This window comes from Salvelinus fontinalis, chromosome 10 (genome assembly GCF_029448725.1).
Source record: "Salvelinus fontinalis isolate EN_2023a chromosome 10, ASM2944872v1, whole genome shotgun sequence".
In the NCBI taxonomy this organism is placed as follows: domain Eukaryota; kingdom Metazoa; phylum Chordata; class Actinopteri; order Salmoniformes; family Salmonidae; genus Salvelinus; species Salvelinus fontinalis.
Window position 1 is genome coordinate 35,423,406 of NC_074674.1, and position 24,011 is coordinate 35,447,416.

Sequence of the window (24,011 nt, forward strand, 5' to 3'; positions counted from 1 at the left end):
TATTACAGATGGGCTATGTACAGGAGCAGTAATCTGTGAGCTGCTCTGACAGCTGATGCTTAAAGCAAAAGCTGATGCTTTAGTGAGGGAGATATGAGTCTCCAGCTTCAGTGATTTTTGCAGTTCGTTCCAGTCATTGGCAGCAGAGAATTGGAAGGAAAGGCGGGCAAAGGAGGAATTGGCTTTGGGGTGACTAGTGAGATATACCTGCTGGAGAGAGTGCTACGGGTGGGTGTTGCTATGGTGACCAGTGAGCTGAGATAACGCAGGGCTTTACCTAGCAGAGTCTTGTAGATGACCTGGAGCCAGTGGGTTTGGCAACGAGTATGAAGCGAGGGCCAGCCAACGAGAGCTTACAGGTTGCAATGGTGGGTAGTATATGGGGCTTTGGTGACAAAACGGATGGCACTGTGATAGACTACATCCAATTTGTTGAGTAGAGTGTTGGAGGCTATTTTATAAATGACAACGCCGAAGTCGAGGATCGGTAGGATGGTCAGTTTTACGAGGGTATGTTTGGCAGCATGAGTGAAGGAGGCTTTGTTTGCGAAATAGGAAGCTGATTCTAGATTTAATTTTGGATTGGAGATGCTTAATGTGAGTCTGGAAGGAGAGTTTACAGTCTAACCAGACACCTAGGTATTTGTAGTTGTCCACGTATTCTAAGTCAGACCCATCCAGAGTAGTGATGCTGGACGGGCGGGCAGGTGCGGGCAGCGATCAGTTGAAGAGCATGCATTTAGTTTTACTTGCATTTAAGAGCAGTTGGAGGCCATGGAAGGAGAGTTGTATGGCATTGAAGCTCGTCTGCAGGTTAGTTAAAACAGTGTCCAAAGAAGGGCCAGAAGTATACAAAATGGTGTCGCCTGCGTAGAGGTGGATCAGAGAATCACCAGCAGCAAGAGCGACAGCGCAATCTCAAGAAAAAAAAACAGTAAGAATTGTTTGGCAAACAGGCTACACAAACCATTTGGCAAACAGGCTACACAAAAACAATTCAACACATGCATGTAGTCCATACAGGAATTGGAAACACTTCAAGGGGAATCTTTTGGACTCAGTACTTTTTACAATAACTCCTGAATAGTACATTCTTGATGAAAAGTCAGCTACACAGTACTCAAAAACAAAGTGTTGTTCATTCACACAACTTCAAGATGAATCTTTTCTTCACACCATTTCGCTATTCCTACATTTCTATTCCTACGCTATTCCTACATTCCTACATTTCTCTATACACAGAACTCCATACAAAAACTACTTCCGCATTCAACAACCCGGTCGCATTCCGCTTCGCTCCACAGGTAGTATCACACTTTCACTTCATTTCATTACAGTACAACGGTTTGATTTGTTTGATCTTAGCTAGCTACATAGCCGTCTTTGTATCAAAGATAATTGTGTAGTTTAGAGCGATTTTCTAGGTTAGCTAGCCAGCTATTTTCGTCCTTTTAACGTAACGTAACGTAATCAACATTGCTAGCTAGCTAGCTAGCTACCGAATAGCACTGTAGAATCTACTACATTCAACGGAACAACGGAACGACTTGATTAGTGTAGTGTTAGCTAGTTACACAGTTGTCTCTGCTGTCCTTGTATCTAAGATAACTGTGGAGTCTAGAGTAATTTTCGGTTAGCTAGCCAGCTATTTTCGTCCGCCGCGCTGCCGGTCCCCTACCTAGTCAATACTGCTGGTCAACACCGCTAACACTGCTAACACTGCTAGCTAGCCAACTTCTACCGAATAGCAGCACTGTAGAAACTATTACATTACAACGGAACGATTTGATTAGTGTAGTGTTAGCTGGCTAGTGTTAGCTAGCTACATAGTTGTCTTTGCTGTCCTTGTATCTAGGACAATTGTGTAGTTAGACTATTATCTGGCCAGTTACCGAGGTTACCTAGCCAGCTATCGAGGCTACCTGGCCAGATACACTTCAAACAAAGTCAACAACGCAGCCACTGCTAGCCAGCCTACTTCAGCAGTACTGTATCATTTTTATAATTTTAGTCAATAAGATTTTTCCAACGTAAGCTTAACTTTCTGAACATTCGAGACGTGTAGTCCACTTGTCATTCCAACCTCCTTTGCATTAGCGTAGCCTCCTCTGTAGCCTGTCAACTATGTGTCTGTCTATCCCTGTTCTCTCCTCTCTGCACAGACCATACAAACGCTTCACACCGCGTGGCCGCGGCCACCCTAACCTGGTGGTCCCAGCCCGCACGACCCACGTGGAGTTCCAGGTCTCCGGTAGCCTCTGGAACTGCCGATCTGCGGCCAACAAGGCAGAGTTCATCTCAGCCTATGCTTCCCTCCAGTCCCTCGACTTCTTGGCACTGACGGAAACATGGCTCACCACAGATAACACTGCTACTCCTACTGCTCTCTCTTCGTCTGCCCACGTGTTCTCGCACACCCCGAGAGCTTCTGGGCAGCGGGGCGGTGGCACCGGGATCCTCATCTCTCCCAAGTGGTCATTCTCTCTTTCTCCCCTGACCCATCTGTCTATCGCCTCCTTTGAATTCCATGCTGTCACAGTTACCAGCCCTTTCAAGCTTAACATCCTTATCATTTATCGCCCTCCAGGTTCCCTCGGAGAGTTCATCAATGAGCTTGATGCCTTGATAAGCTCCTTTCCTGAGGACGGCTCACCTCTCACAGTTCTGGGTGACTTTAACCTCCCCACGTCTACCTTTGACTCATTCCTCTCTGCCTCCTTCTTTCCACTCCTCTCCTCTTTTGACCTCACCCTCTCACCTTCCCCCCCTACTCACAAGGCAGGCAATACGCTTGACCTCATCTTTACTAGATGCTGTTCTTCCACTAACCTCATTGCAACTCCCCTCCAAGTCTCCGACCACTACCTTGTATCCTTTTCCCTCTCGCTCTCATCCAACACTTCCCACACTGCCCCTACTCGGATGGTATCGCGCCGTCCCAACCTTCGCTCTCTCTCCCCCGCTACTCTCTCCTCTTCCATCCTATCATCTCTTCCCTCTGCTCAAACCTTCTCCAACCTATCTCCTGATTCTGCCTCCTCAACCCTCCTCTCCTCCCTTTCTGCATCCTTTGACTCTCTATGTCCCCTATCCTCCAGGCCGGCTCGGTCCTCCCCTCCCGCTCCGTGGCTCGACGACTCATTGCGAGCTCACAGAACAGGGCTCCGGGCAGCCGAGCGGAAATGGAGGAAAACTCGCCTCCCTGCGGACCTGGCATCCTTTCACTCCCTCCTCTCTACATTTTCCTCTTCTGTCTCTGCTGCTAAAGCCACTTTCTACCACTCTAAATTCCAAGCATCTGCCTCTAACCCTAGGAAGCTCTTTGCCACCTTCTCCTCCCTCCTGAATACAGACCACTACAGACCAGTATCCCTTCTTTCTTTTCTCTCCAAAACTCTTGAACGTGCCGTCCTTGGCCAGCTCTCCTGCTATCTCTCTCAGAATGACCTTCTTGATCCAAATCAGTCAGGTTTCAAGACTAGTCATTCAACTGAGACTGCTCTTCTCTGTATCACGGAGGCGCTCCGCACTGCTAAAGCTAACTCTCTCTCCTCTGCTCTCATCCTTCTAGACCTATCGGCTGCCTTCGATACTGTGAACCATCAGATCCTCCTCTCCACCCTCTCCGAGTTGGGCATCTCCGGCGCGGCCCACGCTTGGATTGCGTCCTACCTGACAGGTCGCTCCTACCAGGTGGCGTGGCGAGAATCTGTCTCCTCACCACGCGCTCTCACCACTGGTGTCCCCCAGGGCTCTGTTCTAGGCCCTCTCCTATTCTCGCTTTACACCAAGTCACTTGGCTCTGTCATAACCTCACATGGTCTCTCCTATCATTGCTATGCAGACGACACACAATTAGTCTTCTCCTTTCCCCCTTCTGATGACCAGGTGGCGAATCGCATCTCTGCATGTCTGGCAGACATATCAGTGTGGATGACGGATCACCACCTCAAGCTGAACCTCGGCAAGACGGAGCTGCTCTTCCTCCCGGGGAAGGACTGCCCGTTCCATGATCTCGCCATCACGGTTGACAGCTCCATTGTGTCCTCCTCCCAGAGCGCTAAGAACCTTGGCGTGATCCTGGACAACACCCTGTCGTTCTCAACTAACATCAAGGCGGTGGACCGTTCCTGTAGGTTCATGCTCTACAACATCCGCAGAGTACGACCCTGCCTCACACAGGAAGCGGCGCAGGTCCTAATCCAGGCACTTGTCATCTCCCGTCTGGATTACTGCAACTCGCTGTTGGCTGGGCTCCCTGCCTGTGCCATTAAACCCCTACAACTCATCCAGAACGCCGCAGCCCGTCTGGTGTTCAACCTTCCCAAGTTCTCTCACGTCACCCCGCTCCTCCGCTCTCTCCACTGGCTTCCAGTTGAAGCTCGCATCCGCTACAAGACCATGGTGCTCGCCTACGGAGCTGTGAGGGGAACGGCACCTCAGTACCTTCAGGCTCTGATCAGGCCCTACACCCAAACAAGGGAACTGCGTTCATCCACCTCTGGCCTGCTCGCCTCCCTACCACTGAGGAGGTACAGTTCCCGCTCAGCCCAGTCAAAACTGTTCGCTGCTCTGGCACCCCAATGGTGGAACAAACTCCCTCACGACGCCAGGACAGCGGAGTCAATCACCACCTTCCGGAGACACCTGAAACCCCACCTCTTTAAGGAATACCTAGGATAGGATAAAGCAATCCTTCTGACACCCCCCCCCCCCCCCCCCCCCCCCCCTTAGAAAGATGTAGATGCACTATTGTAAAGTGGCTGTTCTACTGGAGGTCATAAGGTGAATGCACCAATTTGTAAGTCGCTCTGGATAAGAGTGTCTGCTAAAAGACTTAAATGTAAATGTAAATGTATTTTACTACCATAACTCTGGACAGAACAAGTACAGTATGTATTGCTGCGTAAGCAGCGGTGTGAATTAATTAACCAGCGATACTGTGTTTCCTCTGCCGTCTCTGATCAGTCCTGAGGGAGAGAAACACTTTGAATTAATCCTCTCAGGAAGTGAGAGGGACTGCAAGGATCACCTGCTATTCAGAATGGGCCATTAACACTCAAGCAGAGAGGGATGGAGGGAGCATTTTAAACGAGGGCCATTTATAAAAAGCCATAATTCATAGATAATATAAATCAATCTAGGATTAGATTGATACAGTATTTGCTTTTAAATAGAGATACTGTATAACACTGTAGTGTACATGAAAACTTAGATTAGGCCTGCATGATAAGTCAAGTGAGTGAGACAATGACATAATTCAATGCCTAGTGCCTAGTTTTACCAGTAATCACCATTTGCTCAACTGAAGGGGCCAGCCACCAGAACTAACATTACTTCAACAGGAAACCCTGTTCGGTCCACATCCAATCCGATTGTTTGTGTAGCCTGTTTGCCAAATGGTGGGTTGTGGCCAATTCTTACTGGGTTTTGGCATGAGATTGTGCTGTGGTCACAGGAGAGACAGATCAGAGGTAAAAGGAGGAAATGACATGGGAGACAGAAAGGCAGGCAGAGGCATGACGTAGAGGTAAATGGTGACCCCATACAATATTTATTTATTTACTTACTCTCTCATAATGACAAAGCAAAAACAGGTTTTTAGAAAATTTGGCAAAAGTATGAAAAATAAAAAAGCAGAAATAGTTTATTTACATAAGTATTCAGACCCTTTGCTTTGAGACTTGAAATTGAGCTCAGGTGCATCCTGTTTCCATTGATCATCCTTGAGATGTTTCTACAACTTGACTGGAGTCCACCTGTGGTGAATTCAATGTGGAGATGGGAGAACCTTCCAGACGGACAACATTCTCTACAGCACTCCACCAATCAGGCATGAGTGGCCAGACAGAAGCCACTCCTCAGTAAAAGGCATGACATCCCGCTTGGAGTTTGCCAAAAAGCACCTAAAGACTCTCAGACCATGAGAAACAGGATTCTCTGGTCTGATGAAATCAAGATTGAACTCTTTGGACTGAATGCCAATCGTCACGTCTGGAGGAAACCTGGGACAATCCCTACTGTGATGCAAGGTGGCGGCAGCATCATACTGTTGGGATGTTGTTCAGCTGCAGGAACTGCGAGACTAGTCAGGATCGAGGGAAAGATGAACGGAGCAAAGTACAGCGAGATCGTTGATGAAGACCTGTTCCAGAGCACTGAGATGGGGGCGAAGGTTCACCTTCCAACAGGACAACAACCCTAAGCACACAGCCAAGACAACGCAGGAGTGGCTTCGGGACAAGTATCTGAATTCCCTTCAGTGTCCCGCAAGAGCCGGGACTTGAACCTGATCAAACATCTCTGGAGAGACCTGGAAATAGCTGTGCAGCGACATTCCCCATGCAACCTGACAGAGCTCGAGAGGATCTGCAGAGAAGATTAGGAGAAACTCCCCAAATACAGGTGTGTCAAGCTTGTCACGTCATACTCAAGGCTGTAGTCGCTGCCAAAGGTTCTTCAACAAAGTACTGAGTAAAGGGTCTGAATTCTTATGTGTAGGGCTGTTGCGATGACCGTATTACCTCCACACTGTCAGTCACGAGTCATGAAGGCAGTCAAATTCCACGTGACCGTTTAGTCAAGGTAATTAGGTTTCTCCAAGCTCTGATGCTGCTGATGGTCATTAGTATCCTACCAAACTTGCTAACTGCCTGGTACTCAGCACTCAATTGTCCCTCTAATCACTCTGACATCAATGCAAATGTCATCGAAAATCTAATCAAACACTTAATGAGAGCCCATGAGCTCATGTTGCGCAACATTTCTACAGGCTATGCAATTGCACGAGAAAACAGAGTGATGGCCTCTATTAAAAAGAGGAGGGTCTCATCAGCTTTCTATGGGCTAAGCCTACTATATTTATTTCTCAACTTTCCTAATATTAAGCACATTGTATATCTTTACAACAGGAGTATATCCTACCTGGCTGGCATGAAAATGAACCACGGGAAAAGTGTCCTCCTTTAGCCATTTAAGTGCATAGATGACATGAATTTTTTCCCGCTGACCCTGCGTCGAGACAGGTGCATGATAATGTTCCATTCTCAAGAAAAACACAATTCACACATATTATTTAGTATATGCAAAGACAAGATTAAATCAAGAATAGTCTGATTGGTGAGAATATTAGCCTATCACTTGTGAATGATGCCCAGCATAAGAAACAATACCTCTTTTTCTGGGGCAACTTTTTCTAATCATAGTCACACACCTCATGTAGCCTATATGTTTTGATAAGGTTTTTACCACAACTAAAGCCTCCAAATAACCTCTTAAAATTAAGCACATTAATCCGCTACAAGGGGTTTAGAGGCTAACTGACATTCATAAGCAGCGTGTGAGTTTCAAATTTGGGGAAGACAATTTTCACCATAAAAATGTTCCCTTATATTAAAAGCATTACATGCATAATCGCATTTGCGGTTACTTTTGATAATAGTGTTTTCCCGCTAATGGAACATTCACGCTTATAGCCTACTACCATGTGCGCGTTGCTGCGCTTATAATGTGAAGAAATAGCCTAATAGTTAAATCAACATTTTAAGCTAAATGTTCTGATCTGTTGCAACCTCCACATTGTGTTAAATGATTTTTTGATGCTCGTGGTTGTATTAATTTGGGATCTGTCCCATAATATGTTTGGAATATTTATTTCTCGCACAGAATAGGTTGACTTTTGTACTATGGGGGATAGTAGATTCACATAGGCTAGTGCTTTTGCTCTTTGTTAGCCCTACTCATCTTGCTGGCTGACAAAGTAAATGTGGACAGATCTTCCAATAACTTCAGTATGGATCTCTGAATTGGATTAGGACGCACGCAGTTGCGTCCCTAATGTGTTTGTCGTTACTGTGAGAAAGACCCGATCACGTGATGGAGAGCCATGTGAGTGAAAGGTACATAGGTGTCACGTTTCTGACCTATTTCTGTTAGTTTGTTGTATGTGTTAGTTGGTCAGGACGTGAGTTTGGGTGGGCATTCTATGTTTTCTGTTTCTATGTTGGTTTATGGGTTGCCTGGTATGGCTCTTAATTAGAGGCAGGTGTTTGGCGTTCCTCTAATTAAGAGTCATATTTAGGTAGGTTGTCTCACAGTGTTCGTTGTGGGTGGTTGTCTCCTGTGTCAGTGTTTGTCGCACCATACGGGACTGTTTCGGTTTGTTTGTTCATCGTCATTTATGTGTAGGCTTTTTTCCCTGTTCGTGCGTTCTCGTGTGTTATGTGAGTCCGTCGTCCAGATCTGTCTACACCGTTTGTTGTTTTGTTAGTTTATTAGTCAAGTTCGTGTTTTCGTGTTTTTCTTTAATAAATCATGTCTTCAAACTCCGCTGCATTTTGGTTCCCTCACTACTCCTCCTTTTCGGTTGAAGAGGAGGAGGACCGCCGTTACAGAACCACCCACCGATTCAGAACCAAGCGGCGCGAAGTCGAGCAGGATACTACACAGGAATCATGGACTTGGGAGGAAGTATTGGAAGGTAAAGGACACTGGGCTCACATTGGGGAATATCGCCGCGCTCGTGAGGAGATGGAGGCAGCGAGAGCCCAAGAGCGGTGGTATGAGGAGGCAGCAAGGAGACGTGGCTGGAAGTCCGAGAGGAGACCCCAAAAATTTCTTGGGGGGGGGGGGGCTAAGAGGTAGTGGGCCATGGGCAGGTAGGAGACCTGCGCCCACTTCCCAGGCTTACCGTGGAGAGCGGGAGTACGGGCAGGCGCCGTGTTACGCAGTAGAGCGCACGGTGTCTCCTGTACGAGTGCATAGCCCAGTGTGGGTTATTCCACCTCCCCGCACTGGTAGGGGTAGATTGGGCATTGAGCCAGGTGTCATGAGGCAGGCTCAACGCGTCTGGTCTCCAGTGCGTCTCCTCGGGCCGGCTTACATGGCACCAGCCTTACGCATGGTGTCCCCGGTTCGCCTACATAGGCTGGTGCAGGTTATTCCACCTCCCCGCACTGGTCGGGCGACGGGGAGCTTTCAACCAGGTAAGGTTGGGCAGGCTCGGTGCTCAAGGGAGCCAGTACGCCTTCACGGTCCGGTATTTCCGGCACTACCTCCCCGCCCCAGCCCAGTAACCCCAGTGCCTACACTACGCACCAGGCTTCCAGTGCGTTTTCAGAGCCCTGTTCCTCCTCCACGCACTCTCCCTATGGTGCGTGTCTCCAGCCCAGTGCCTCCAGTTCCGGCACCGCGCACTAAGCCACCTGTGCGTCTCCTAAGTCTTGTGCACACTGTTGTTTCTCCCCGCACTCGTCCTGAGGTGCGTGCCCTCAGTCCGGTACCACGCACCAGGCATATAGTGCGCTTCGAGAGGTCAGTGTGCCCTGTCCCTGCTCCCCGCACTAGGCTTGAAGTGCGTGTCCTCAGTCAGGTGCCTCCAGTTCCGGCACTACGCACCAAGCCTACAGTGCGTCTCAGCCGGCCAGAGTCTGCCGTCTGCCCAACGGCGCATGAACTGCCTGTCTGCCATGAGCCTGCAAAGCTGCCCGTCTGCCATGAGCCTACAGAGCCTTCCGCCAGACAGGAGCAGCCAGAGCCTTCCGCCAGACAGGAGCAGTCTGAGCCATCCGTCTCCGCAGCGCCATCTGAGCCATCCGTCTCCCCAGCGCCATCTGAGCCATCCGTCTCCTCAGCGCCGTCTGAGCCATCCGTCTCCCCAGCGCCGTCTGAGCCATCCGTCTCCCCAGCGCCGTCTGAGCCATCCGTGGGTCCCGAGCCATTAGAGCCGCCCGTCTGTTCCGAGCCGTCAGAGCCGATAGTCAGTCAGGAGCCGCTAGAGCCAGTCGTCAGTCAGGATCTGCCAGAGCCGCCAACCAGACAGGATCTGCCAGAGCCGCCAACCAGACAGGATCTGCCAGAGCCGCCAACCAGACAGGATCTGCCAGAGCCGCCAACCAGACAGGATCTGCCAGAGCCGCCAACCAGACAGGATCTGCCAGAGCCGTCAGTGAGCCATGAGCGTCTAGAGCCGTCAGCCAGCCATGAGCGTCCAGAGCCGTCAGCGAGCCATGAGCGTCCAGAGCCGTCAGCGAGCCATGAGCGGCCAGAGCCGTCAGCCAGCCATGAGCGTCGAGAGCCGTCAGCCAGCCATGAGCGTCCAGAGCCGTCAGCCAGTCTTGAGCTGTCCCTTAGCCCAGAGCGGCTATTTACCCAGAACTGCCCCTCAGTCCAGAGCTGTCTCTCTGTCCGGAGCTGCCTTTCAGTCCGGAGTTGCCCCTCTATCCTGAGCTACCTCTCTATCCTGAGCTACCTCTCTATCCTGATCTATCCCTCTGTCTTGAGCTATCCCTCTGTCCTGAGCTATCCCTCTGTCCCGGTGCTGCCCCTGTTGTCGATGTTACCAAAAGGATTTAGTGGGGGTAAGATGAGGGTGGACATTCATAGGGGGAAATGGAAGCTGGGATTGACTATGGTGGGGTGGGGACCTCGCCCGGAGCCTGCATCATCCACCGTGGTCAGATGCCCACCCAGACCCTCCCCTAGACTTTGTGCTGGTGCGCCCGGAGTTCGCACCTTATGGGGGGGGTTATGTCACGTTTCTGACCTATTTCTGTTAGTTTGTTGTATGTGTTAGTTGGTCAGGACGTGAGTTTGGGTGGGCATTCTATGTTTTCTGTTTCTATGTTGGTTTATGGGTTGCCTGGTATGGCTCTTAATTAGAGGCAGGTGTTTGGCGTTCCTCTAATTAAGAGTCATATTTAGGTAGGTGTTTTCACAGTGTTCGTTGTGGGTGGTTGTCTCCTGTGTCAGTGTTTGTCGCACCATACGGGACTGTTTCGGTTTGTTTGTTCATCGTCATTTATGTGTAGGCTTTTTTCCCTGTTCGTGCGTTCTCGTGTGTTATGTGAGTCCGTCGTCCAGATCTGTCTACACCGTTTGTTGTTTTGTTAGTTTATTAGTCAAGTTCGTGTTTTCGTGTTTTTCTTTAATAAATCATGTCTTCAAACTCCGCTGCATTTTGGTTCCCTCACTACTCCTCCTTTTCGGTTGAAGAGGAGGAGGACCACCGTTACAATAGGAAAGTGCAGTGCTTAGGTAAAAGGGCAGACCGCAGCACTCCGGGCCAAGGGCACACTGGCCACTGGCCACAAAAGGCAGAGATTTTTTAGGGTGCATTACGGCCACAAAGGGAAGGACACCGTTAAATTTGAAGCATTATCAAGTGCTTGTCAAATTGTGAATGAGAGACTAATGAAGTGTGTACAGCCTGCGCAAAAAAAACAAGCAGGGCTCAAGCATTTCAAACAACTTTTTTCAAATCATCATTAGTCGCATCATGCAGCCTTACAATGTATTAAAACCCTAAACATATAGCCCAACATTTGTAGAATGACTAAAGTTACATTAATAATAACTATAAGTAAAGCATATAGGAGTACCTATTTCTTTGTTAACTGATCAACACAGAATAGCCGCATGTGCGCACTCCCTCAAATTGTTTGGAGAAAATATGTATATTTTATTCAGCTTTGTTCAATTGTATTCTTCATACTATAAAATAATGCCATGGAATTCTAAGCAAATCTTGTCTGCTAAATGAACTAGTGTAGCCCACAGCAATTTGGCATAGCCAGATGAGGACCTAACATCAGGACAACTCAGAGTATGGTATTCTGTTCTTCTGAAATAGATTACATTTTCTTCATATCATGCTTCTTTAGACCTGTCTAAAATAAATAATGGATTTATTGTAAAGGTGTAAGCTATATTACATGGATTTATAAGACTTTTTAAAATATAGATGTTCCAAAGGTCAGTGACTTGAGGCTGTGTGTGGAAGCCAGGAGATGCTAAATGTGTTTGTTAATTAATGGTGAATAACCGTGAAACCGACAGTTATTTGCTTGACTAACACCAGCTGAAGAAATTTCGTGACCACCACAGCCCTACTTATGTAAATGTGATATTTCTGCTTAGATTTTTAATACATTTGCAAACATGAAGGAAAAAAAAGTTTTTGCTTTGTCATTATGGGGTATTGTGTGTATATTGATGAGGGGGAAAAAAACATTTAATCCATTTTAGAATAACTGTAACGTAACAAAATGTGGAAAAAGTCAAGGAGTCTGAACAGTTTCTGAATACACTGCATGTTGAAGATGGTGGGGGCTCAAGGGGGATCGCTGTCTCACCCCATGGCACTGTGGAAAAAAGTGTTTTTTGCCAATTGTTGTTTGTGTACATGGATTTTATAATATCGTATGTTTTTCCCCCAACACCGCTTTCCATCAATTTGTATAGCAGACCCTCATGCCAAATTGAGTCAAAAGCTTTTTTGAAATCAACAAAGTATGAGAAGACTTTGCCTCTACATCTCTCTCTGTCTCCCCTAGCCATTTCAGCTTCTAGGAGGCAAGTTCTCAAGGGTAAAATGATAGAGCCCCATGATGCACTTCCATTATCTATTTTGAGGGAGTAGGGAGCAGGGTGGCTCTACAGATGCCACCCAGGAATCCAGAGGTGTCCTTTTCAGATGGAGAGCAATCCTCTAACATCTCCATCAGTACCACTCACCGTGTCCATGTCAACCTTGCACACCTTCCTTTAAATAGCCTAAAGCATGACCCTTTCAGTCTAATATAACTTACCAGGAAGATGCATTGTAGAGATACATTATCATTAGTGGACAATGGAAAAGTCATATCTAGCAATTAAATACAAGATTGTGCCATATATCAAAATGGTATCCGCATGGTCAGTTATGTATGCTCAACAATTTGAGTCAAATTGAGTAATCTGAACGCTACATACTCATTGACCTTATGAAGGTTGTCCCCAATCTGTGTCTGTGAGCTATTAACTGAAGATAAAAGGTCTTGATGCCTCTACCCCCATTGTAAAAATGAGAAGACCTACAGTACAGGGGGTTTTGTACTCTAGAGCCTATGGCTAAACCCAAGCTATACAAGTCAAACACTATGGTAGTGAGTAGGATGTTTGTACTGTGTACACTATCAAGAGTAGAAATGTGTACTAATTAGGGCAACATTGTACATTAGCCATCACTAAGGCAGAATGAAGCAGGTACAAGTTATATTCAGCCTAGCTATGCAGCTTATTTATCAAATAGCTACCCTTCTTCAGGCCAGAGGAAAAAACGTCAACCAATGGAACATTGAATTGCCCGGTCAGGGTCCACAAAAAGAAGCTCCGAAAGAGGCTGGAAGCAATATCTCACCTCACCGCCTGGCACCAAAAATAGTTTGGTGCTCCACATGCTGAGGGAAGTCAACGTGATTAATTTGTCTAATTTGTGTTATGGCCAGAAGACAGAGACAAATGGATCACATGGGAAGTCTTCAATGCTGAGGCTAATTTAATACATTAGAGCCAGGCCTTGTGTTCTACATTTTATTTTGCCAAAGCTGCAGCAATCCGCAGAGTTCTTTTCAGGGCAAGTGGAAAAACGTGGCCTTGCCGGATGCTGGCAAAATGCTAACGCTGAAGCTTTTCTGTATTGAGATTCATTGCTCTCCTGATTGAACTCAGATATATGGTCACTTTTACCCTTAACAATCAGAGCCTTAACAGTTACGACAGGGGTTTCAAACTAGCAGTTCGAGTCCTTTATTCCCCCCACTTGTGCTCGCAATTGAATTGGTATACAACAATTCCTGCAACAGCACCTAAATGAAATGAAGCAAAAAATTGCTTCATGTAGAATTATTTTATATCCTAATGTACACAGTGTACAAAACATTAGGAACACCTTCCCAATATTGAGTTGAATCCTCTTTTGCCTTCAGAACAGTCTAAATTCCTCGTGGCATGGACTACAACATGCCGAAAGCATTCCACAAGGATGCTAGCCCATGATGACTCCAATGCTTCCAGTCATGTCTAGTAGGCTGGATGTCCTTTGGGTGACGGACCATTCTTGATACACACTGGAAACTGTTGAGCTTGAAAAACCCAGCAGCTCTACAGACAATTCCTTCGACTTCATGGCTTGGTTTTTTCCCTGACTTGCACTGTCAACTGTGGGACCTTTATATAGACAGGTGTGTGCGCCTTTCCAAATCATGTCCAATCAATGGAATTTACCACAGATGGACTCCAATCAAGTTGTAGATACATCCCAAGGATGATCAATGGAAACAGGATGTACCTGCACTCAATCTCAAGTCTCATAGCAAAGGGTTTGAATACTTACGTAAAGAAGTATAATCTTCTTTTTTAATACATTTTCAAAAATTTCTAAAAACCTGTTTTTGCTTTGTCATTATTGGGAATTGTGTGTAGATTGCTGAGGATTTAAAAAAAAAATGTTTAAACCATTTTAGAATAAGGCTGTAATGTCACAAAATGTGGAAAAAGTCAAGGGGTCTGAATACCTTCTGAAGGCACTGTAATGTTTGGTATACTCAGTTTAGGTAAACTGTGGTGTATAATTGCAAAATTCCAGGAACTTTAATAAATTCCCAAGTTCTCTCGATATCCCAGATACAGGAAGGAATAAGCAGGAAATCCGGTATCCTGCAACCAGGATTTCTGGAAAACCAGGGAATCTATTTAAAGTTCCCGGAATTTTGCAACCCTACTGTGGCATACCTAGGGTAGAATTGTTTTGTTGTTCTTGTTATTTTCCCCAGTATATGGCCTCCTGACAACTCCCTTCACAGGCATGGGCCCTTAGTCAAATTAACTTAACTTCTAATGCAGTGGGGTGTCTAGTAGGTTAACATACATCTGCAACCCTGTGCATGTGACAAAATCAAAATCTAATCTAATCTACAAAACTGATCTGGGATCAAATGGCTTTGCTGAGGTATTTCTCATTATGAAAGTGCCAACAGGTTAGCATGTTAGGCTAGGCAGTGGCTCTCCTAGTGGTATGCATCTGTGTGACATTCTGACAGCCTATATTCACACACATCCTATTTACTTTGATGAAATGTCTGGATGCCACATGGGAAGTGGCCTTCCCTCCTTTTGGCATTCCACCCATATGTCACTTGTCATTTCTCAGGGATTATAATTACCTTAAAAGCATTGGAATTTCCGGAGAAACCCACACACGCCACCCCTCCGACCCTTAATATCTCCACCTCTCCCCAATGCCCCCACCCCATCTAGGCACACAGGTCTCTCACAAGGACATTGTTGTACTGTAGAACCTAGGAATACTTTGTATACGAACATACTCCTACCTGCCAAAACTAATTTTCAATAAATTGTTGCTTACCATGACAGCTAGGCTACATTTGCCGTGTTGGGAGTGGGATGGCATAAACACCAGGAATGGTCGTGGAGTCCCTAAATGAGATTTGAAAGTGTAGCCTTGAGCCCAGGGAGAGCTAACTCCATGCTGATACAGACACACCAGCCCATGAAAATGCTAATGGGTAACATGGCTACTCAAATAGAGCCTCACCGTGGAGATGTCATAATAGCCATAAAACCCACCGGTAAAACAGGGAAATGGTTGAAATCGTTTTTCCACCATTAATTTTTCCCATAGGGGATTTTAGAAACACTTAAAATAAGGGCTGTGTTTCGTGTAGGCTTACCCTGGGGTAACGTTTTAATAACCATGTAAATCTCTCTAGGACAAGGTGACTTTTATCAATATATCGTCTCTATTTACTCTCAAATTTGAATATGCTAATTAGGATCAACGTAGATATCATGCAAAAGTATAAATTCCTGCAAGCTCCTGCACATCATCTCCAGCTGACACATTTGCTAACAGGTATTATATAAATTTAAAGCTTTCAGAAGACTTTTCACAGAATTGTCCATTTAAATAAATGTAGCCAATTTATTCATTACTACATTTAACTAACATCCAGAATGTCATTGTAGCATTACGATTTCCCTTCACTGGAATTAAGGGGCCTAGCTCGAACCATGAAAATCAGCCCCAGATCATTATTCCATTATTCCAGATCATTATTCCTCCTCCACTTTACAGGTGGCACTATGCATTCGGGCAGGTAGCATTCTCCTAGGATCCGCCAAACCCAGTTTCCATGGCTACTCAGCCATGGAGACCCATTTCATGAAGGTCCCAATGAACAGTTCTTGTGGTGACGTTGCTTCCAGAGGCAGTTTGGAACTTGTTAGTGAGTGTTGCAAACGAGGACAGACGAGTTTACACACTACGCGCTTCAGCACTCGGCGGTCCCGTTCTGTGAGCTTGTGTGGCCTACCACTTCGCGGCTGAGCCGTTGTTTCTCCCAGACGTTTCCACTTCACAATAACAGCCCTTACAGTTGACCAGGGCAGCTTTAGCAGGGAATAAATTTGACAAACTGACTAGTTGGAAAGATGACATCCTATGACGGTGCCACATTGAACGTCACTGAGCTCTTCAATAAGGCCATTCTACTGCCAATGTTTGTCTATGGCGATTGCATGGCTGTGTGCTCAATTTTATACACCGGTCAGCAACAGGTGTGACTGAAATAGCCAAATCCACTAATTTGAAGGGGTGTCCACATACTTTTGTATATTTTGTGTAGCATTTACAGGTAACAAACAAAATAAAGAAAACACCAACATAAAGTGTCTTAATAGGGCGTAAGGCCACCAGAACAGCTTCAATGTGCCTGAAACTCTTATTGGAGGGATGCAACACAAGTCTCACACAAGAAATTCCATAATTTGGTGTTCTGTTGATGGTGATGGAAAACGCTCTCAGGCGCCGCTCCAGAATCTCCCATAAGTGTTCAATTATAATGAACAAAATTATAAAATGCAACATGTAACAATTTCAAAGATTTTACTGAGTTATAGTTCACATAAGGAAATCAGTTAATTGAAACAAATTCAATAGGCCCTAATCTATGGATTTCACATGACTGCGAATACAGATATGCAGCTGTTGGTCAAAGTAGGGGCATGGATCAGAAAAACAGTATCTGGTGTGAGAGTTGATAAGGCTGTTGATTGTGGCCTGTGGAATGTTGTCTCACTCTTCAATGGTTGTACAAAGTTTCTGGATATTGGCGGGATCTGAAACGCATGGTCATACACGTAAATCCAGAGCATTCCAAACATGCTCAAGGGATGACATGTCTTTTGAGTATGCAGGCCATGGAAGAGCTGGGACATTTTTAGCTTCCAGGAATTGTGTACAGATACTTGCGACATGGGGCCATGCACTATCATGCTGAAACACAAGGTGATGGCGGCTGATGAATGGCACGACAATGGACCTCAGGATCTCGTCACGGTAGCTTTGCATTCAAATTGCCACTTATGGTAGAGAAATGAACATTAAATTATCTGGAAACAGCTCTGGTGGACATCTGTGGCATTGTGTTGTGTGACAAAACTGCACATTGTGGCCTTTTGTCCCCAGCACAAGGTGCACCTGTGTAATGATCATGCTGTTTAATCAGCTTCTTCATATGCCACACATGTCAGGTGGATTGATTATCTTGGCAAAGGAGAAATGCTCACTAACAGGGATGCAAACAAATGTGTGCACAACATTTGAGAGAAATATTGTGAGTATCAAACATTTCTGGGACCTTTAATTTAGCTCATGAAACATGGGATCAACACTTTACATGTTGCATTTATATTTTTGTTCCGTGTAGGTGGGAGATCTGGTGAATGAAACACCCCCACACACACACACGCACGCACGCACACACACACACACACACACACACACACACACACACACACACTTTAAACCCCCTATGCTCCGTTGAGACCCCTCCTTCAAAGTCACTGAGATCTCTTCTTCTAGCCATGGTAGCCAAAATAATGGGCAACTGGGCATTTTTATACATGACCTGAAGCATGATGGGATGTTAATTGCTTAAATAACTCAGGATCCACACCTGTGTGGAAGCACCTGCTTTCAATATACTTTGTATCCTTTATTTTGGCAGTTACATGTACACGGAGTGTACAAAACATGACAGACTGACCAGGTGAATCCAGGTGAAAGCTATGATCCCTTATTGAGGTCACTTGTTAAATAAATGCACTTCGAATCAGTCTATATGAAGGCGAGGAGACAATGCTTAAGCCTTGAGACAATAGAGACATTCATTGTTTTTGTATGCCATTCAGAGGGTGAATGGGCAAGACAAAAGATTTAAATGCCTTTGAATGGGGTATGGTAATAGGTGCCAGGCGCACTGGTTTGAATGTGTCAAGAGCTGCAGCGCTGTTGGGTTTTTCCACTCTCAGCAGTGTCCCATGTGTATCAAGAATGGTCCACCACCCAAAAGACATCCAGCCAGCCAACTTGACACAACTGCAGGAAGCATTGGAGTCAACATGGGCCCACATCCCTGTGGAATGCTTTCGACACCTTGTAGAGTACACGCCCCGACAAATTGAGGCTGTTCTGAGGGTAAGAGGGTGCAACTAAATATTAGGAAGGTGTCCCGAATGTTTTGTACACTCAGTGTATATTTGGATATTAAAATACACAATAATGCCAATATTTTTGGTATTTCCCAAAAATGGTTTGCTGTCTGATTTATCTATACTCTCTATAATTCAAAAGCCTTTTTGACAGTTTAATTAATGAATTATAGCATTATTGTTTTACAGAAAGAGCAAACACAGATAAACGCTTTTAGAAGTATTGTCCTTTTATGAAAGATAACTTCTGATAAGGGGGATAAGGAAGGAATCTGACATCCTACAGGATAAATCTGATGCACAACCAATAACAGGCCATGTCCTAGGGACAAAGACATAGAGATAGGAAATAATCATCTTCATTACCATTCACACAAAGCCCTCCTCATTTAGCCTGTATAATTCGAAACAAATCCAGCTTGTGTAGCTAACGGTGCCGTAAAATAGAAAGATCACTGCAGCAGTTATTAGACGACAGACCTTAACAAAAACAAATTCCTCCATTAAAAACGTAAAAGAAAAACATTTGTTTGACAAAGTACGGAAATAAAACAACGGATGGGCTGAATAAATTAAAACGAGGTAGACTGGTCAAGAAAACAAAGTATGTCTGTCTACCACATCTCTTTAAGGGAAGTAGTCAACCCAATGCACCACCGCTTGTCAGAGACTACTACTGCTTCACCTCCACCCACTGTCACCCCTCTGAGCGTCTGTGCCCCCATAAACAAACACAGACAGCTGTGGAGGAGCCTCATGCGGCCCTCCTCTCCTCCTCTCTCTCACCCTCTTCTGGCCTCTCCTCCCAAATCCTCTCGTTTGTTTCTCTTCCCCAAAGAGGGCCTCCCCTCAGTCTTCTCATTTGCGTCGCTGCTCCAACTCCTCTTCTCTGAAACTATTTTTTACCCGTCTTCCCTCCTTTACACGCTTTGCTCCTCTGTCTCTTACTTCCTACTGTAAGTCTCACCTCATCCTCTCCTCTTGTCAAAGTCTCTCTTTGTTCTTCTCCTGTCTTTGCTCCTCTTTTCTCCTTACCGGTGCTCCCCCTCTTCCCCTGACCAAGGCGCTGTGTGTGTTTCTCCTCCAGGCTGTAGCTTGTCTTCATCTTCTGCTCAGAGGTAGCACACGGTCACCCAGCATACCATTATGTTTCCACCAACAGAACTACAATACTGCTGGAAAACAACGGCCTCAGGGTTCACCCTCCTAAAACTACAATATAAGCTCTCTCCCGGTGGTGTTCTGTCCACTGTGGAGGCTTTACTGTGTGAGTTCCCCTGAAACAAAGGGCTGCTCTGCTCTCCTCTGTGTGTTTTTCACCTTTTGTTGTTAGTGTCGCCCTTTCCTTCCTGTCCTAGTGGTGGGTGTTAGTTGCAACGTTGGGGCCTTCGCTGTTAGTCAGTGCAGCTGCCTTCTATTGGACTGAGCACTGAGAACGGTCCCTGGGCACTCTACTAGACTTCTAACCCCCTCCCTTTCCCTCCACAGAGCGAGGAAAAGGCAACACAGACTGAAACACAGCGTGGAGACAGGAATGCGGAATCAGAGCTGGTGTGTGTGTGTGTGTACGTATAAAGGGGTAGAGAGATATTAGTGAAGTGGACAGGACAGGCTGTGTCCAGGGTGAAAGGTCAGGAGTGAGTGGTCATGACCTGGAACTCCTACTGGACACAACAGACACACAGTCTGGCCAGAGACCTCTCTTCCTGAGACCACAGATTCCAGGAATTAGCAGTGAAGCCTCCACCTTGAAAACAAGTACTTTACTTCATCAAAGTACATAAAGCTCTGAATCACTTATTCCTCCCACAAAAAAACCTCCCTTTATTTACCTAGGCAAGTCAGTTAAGAACAAATTCGTATTTACAATGACGGCCTACCCCGGCCAAACCCTAACCCGGACGACGCTGGGCCAATTGTGCGCCACCCTATGGCACTGCCAATCACAGCCAGTTGTGATACAGCCTGGAATCGAACCAGGGTCTGTAGTGACGCCTCTAGCACTGAGATGCAGTGTCTTAGACCCCTGCGCCACTCGGGATCTCCAAATAATAATAATACTTGTTTCCCCCAGCAAAACCTCTCTCAGTGCAAAGTATACAAACAAAGTACTACAGTGCTCATTCCTCTCATGAGAAAACAGCAAATAGCACAAGGACATTTACACTTCTCCTTTCACCTACTTTTACATAAAGCCTAGTCTAGCAGTAGATTTGTAATGGCATAATGGTAGAGAAATCCTCATTCTGCTAAAGGCCAATTAAGGCTAATATGAATGGTAGCCTTGTTGCCTGAACACGGTTAGCTCTCTAGGGAAAAACACAGAGGTACTTTAAGTGTTCTGTGCTTATAGTCATACCTGAATATACCTGTATACATGATACAGTGCAAACACTTGCTGGAAATGCTGAAGACACAATCACACGAATGAAAAAAACAAGACAATGGACATCTTGACTGACTGTTTCAAAATGACAGCCTTCAAACCATAGACCGGTGGAGGACATAGATATAGATGTGTTATTGTCACATACACCGGATAGGTGCAGGGAAATGTGTTGTTATACAGGGTCAGCCATAGTAGTACGGTGCCCCTGGAGCAAATTCCTCTTCCAATGCACTGTGGAGGTCAAAATAACAAAACTGTCTATCAAGTCTATTCATTTAAACATTTAAATTACTTCTACTTGCCAGTATCATTTCACATGATAAGACAAAAAAATATTTTGCTAACATATGATGGGGGTCCCTGAGTTGCTTGTTTGTCTGGGCAAGAAAACTTTGAAAACCCCTGCTCTAAGCAACAGCTCTCAGCTTGGTCGACCAAGATTGCTTTTATTTTTTTATGTTGCAGAAGACACCTATCTGATTCGCGCCTGTCTCAGTGGACTAATCCATTGCGGAGGCCACAGGGATGTCGCAGTCCATCACTCTAAGACAGTGGTTCCCAAATGTTTTACAGTCCCGTACTTCAAACATTCAACCTCCAGCTGCGTACCCCCTCTAGTACCAGGATCAGCGCACTCTCAAATGTCATTTTTTGCCAACATTGTCAGCCTGCCACACACACACACTATACATTTATTAAACATAAGAATGAGTGTGAGTTTGTCACAATCCGGCTCGTGGGAAGTGACAAAAAGCTCTTATAGGACCAGGGCACAAATAATAATTCATCAATTTGCTCTTTATTTAGCCATCTTACATACAGACGTGGTCAAATTTGTTGGTACCCATACAGCTCATTGAAATAATGCTTCATTCCTCCTGAAAAGTGATGAAATTAAAATATATTTTATCGTGTATACTTGCATGCCTTTGGTATGTCATAGAATAAAGCAAAGAAGCTGTGAAAAGAGATTCATTATTGCTTATTCTACAAAGATATTCTAAAATGGCCTGGACACACAATATAATAAATAAATTTGATTATAGTGATATTTCAAACTAATTATCTCCAATCTTGTAGTCAGTCAGTCAGCCTATTTAAATGGAGAAAAGTAGTCACTGAGCTGTTTGGTATCATTGTGTGCACCACACTGAACATGGGCCAGAGAAAGCAAAGCAGAGATTTGTCTGAGGAGATTAGAAAGAAAATAATAGACAAGCATGGTAGTGGACACAAGACCATCTCCAAGTAGCTTGATGTTCCTGTGACAACAGTTGCAAATATTAAGTACTTTAAGGTCCATGGAACTGCAGCCAACCTCCCTGGGCGCGGCCGCAAGAGGAATATCGACCCCAGATTGAACAGAAGGATAGTGCGAATGGTAGAAAAAGAACCAAGGATAACTGCCAAAGAGATACAAGCTGAACTAGGTTGAAGGTACGTCAGTTTCTGATCACACCATCTGTCGATTTGTTCATCGGAAATTGTGAATAACTCACCCCAGGTTAATGAGAAGGGTGTGCTTGAAAGGATGTACATTACTCTGCAATGTTGGGTTCAAAACAAATCAAATCAAATTTATTCATATAGCCCTTCTTACATCAGCTGATATCTCAAAGTGCTGTACAGAAACCCAGCCTAAAACCACAAACAGCAAGCAATGCAGGTGTAGAAGCACGGTGGCTCCCTAGAAAGGCCAAAACTCCCTAGAAAGGCCAAAACCTAGGAAGAAACCTAGAGAGGAACCAGGCTATGAGGGGTGGCCAGTCCTCTTCTGGCTGTGCCGGTTGGAGATTATAACAGAACATGGCCAAGATGTTCAAATGTTCATAAATGACCAGCATGGTCAAATAATAATAATCACAGTAGTTGTCGAGGATGCAGCAAGTCAGCACCTCAGGAGAAAATGTCAGTTGGCTTTTCATAGCCGATCATTAAGAGTATCTCTACCGCTCCTGCTGTCTCTAGAGAGTTGAAAACAGCAGGTCTGGGACAGGTAGCACGTCCGGTGAAATTGGGTTGTATTGGAGAGTCTCAGTATTAAATAATTTTCCACACACAGTCTGTGCCTGTATGTAGTTTTTATGCTAGTGAGGGCTGAGAATCCACTCTCACATAGGTACGTGGTTGCAAAGGGCATCACTTTCTTAACAGTGCAATTTGCCAAGGCAGGATACTCTGAGCGCAGCCCAATACAGAAATCTGGCAGTGGCTTCTGATTCAATTCAATTTTCACAGAACCGCTTATTGCAATTTCGATGAAGCTCTCTTGTTCAGATATCGGTAAGTGGACTGGAGGGAGGACATGAAAGGAATAACGAATCCAGTTGTTTGTGTCATCGGTTTCTGGAAAGTACCTGCGTAATTGCTCACCCAACTCACTCAGGTGCATCGCTATATCACATTTGACATTGTCAGTAAGCTTGAGTTCATTGGCACACACAAAAAAATCATACAATGATGGAAAACCCTGTGTGTTGTCCTTGTTAATGCAGACAGAGAAGAGCTCCAACTTCTTAGTCATAGTCTCAATGTTGTCCTGCATTAAATAAAGTTGCGGAGAGTCCCTGTAATCCTAGATTCAGATCATTCAGGCGAGAAAAAAAATCGCCCAGATAGGCCAGTCGTGTGAGAAACTCGTCATCATGCAAGCGGTCAGACAGGTGAAAATTATGGTCAGTAAAGAAAACTTTAAGCTTGTCTCTCAATTAAAAAAACGTGTCAATACATTGCCCCTTGATAACCAGCGCACCTCTGTACGTTGTAAAAGCGTTACATGGTAGCTGCCCATAGTTTCTGCATAGTGCAGAAAATACATCAGAGTTCAGGGGCCTTGCTTTAACAAAGTTAACCATTTTCACTGTAGTGCCCAAAACGTATTTCAAGCTGTCAGGCATTCCCTTGGCAGCAAGAGCCTCTCGGTGGATGCTGCAGTGTACCCAAGTGGCGTCGGGAGCAACTGCTTGCACGTCCGTTAACACTCCACTATGTCTCCCTGTCATGGCTTTTGCGCCATCAGTACAGATACCAACACATCTTGACCACCAAAGTCCATTTGATGTCACAAAGATGTCCAGTAATTAAAAAATATCCTCTACTGTCGTCCTGGTTTCCAGAAGAGGATGTCTTCCTTAATTGACCCCCCATAAACGTAACGGACATATACCAGGAGCTGTGGCAGGCCAGCCACATCTGCTGACTCATCCAGCTGTAACGCATAGAATTCACTGGCTTGTATGCGAAGCAGTAACTGTTTCAAAACATCTCCTGCCATGTCACTGATGCGTGGTGA

General features: G+C 45.5%; 1 protein-coding gene across 2 annotated transcripts in view; it reads right to left on the reverse strand.

Moving 5' to 3' along the window:
• LOC129864094 (colorectal mutant cancer protein-like) overlaps positions 1 to 24,011 on the reverse strand; it is a 148,472-nt gene that overhangs the window by 91,397 nt on the left and 33,064 nt on the right. The gene's annotated exons all lie outside the window — the stretch shown is intronic.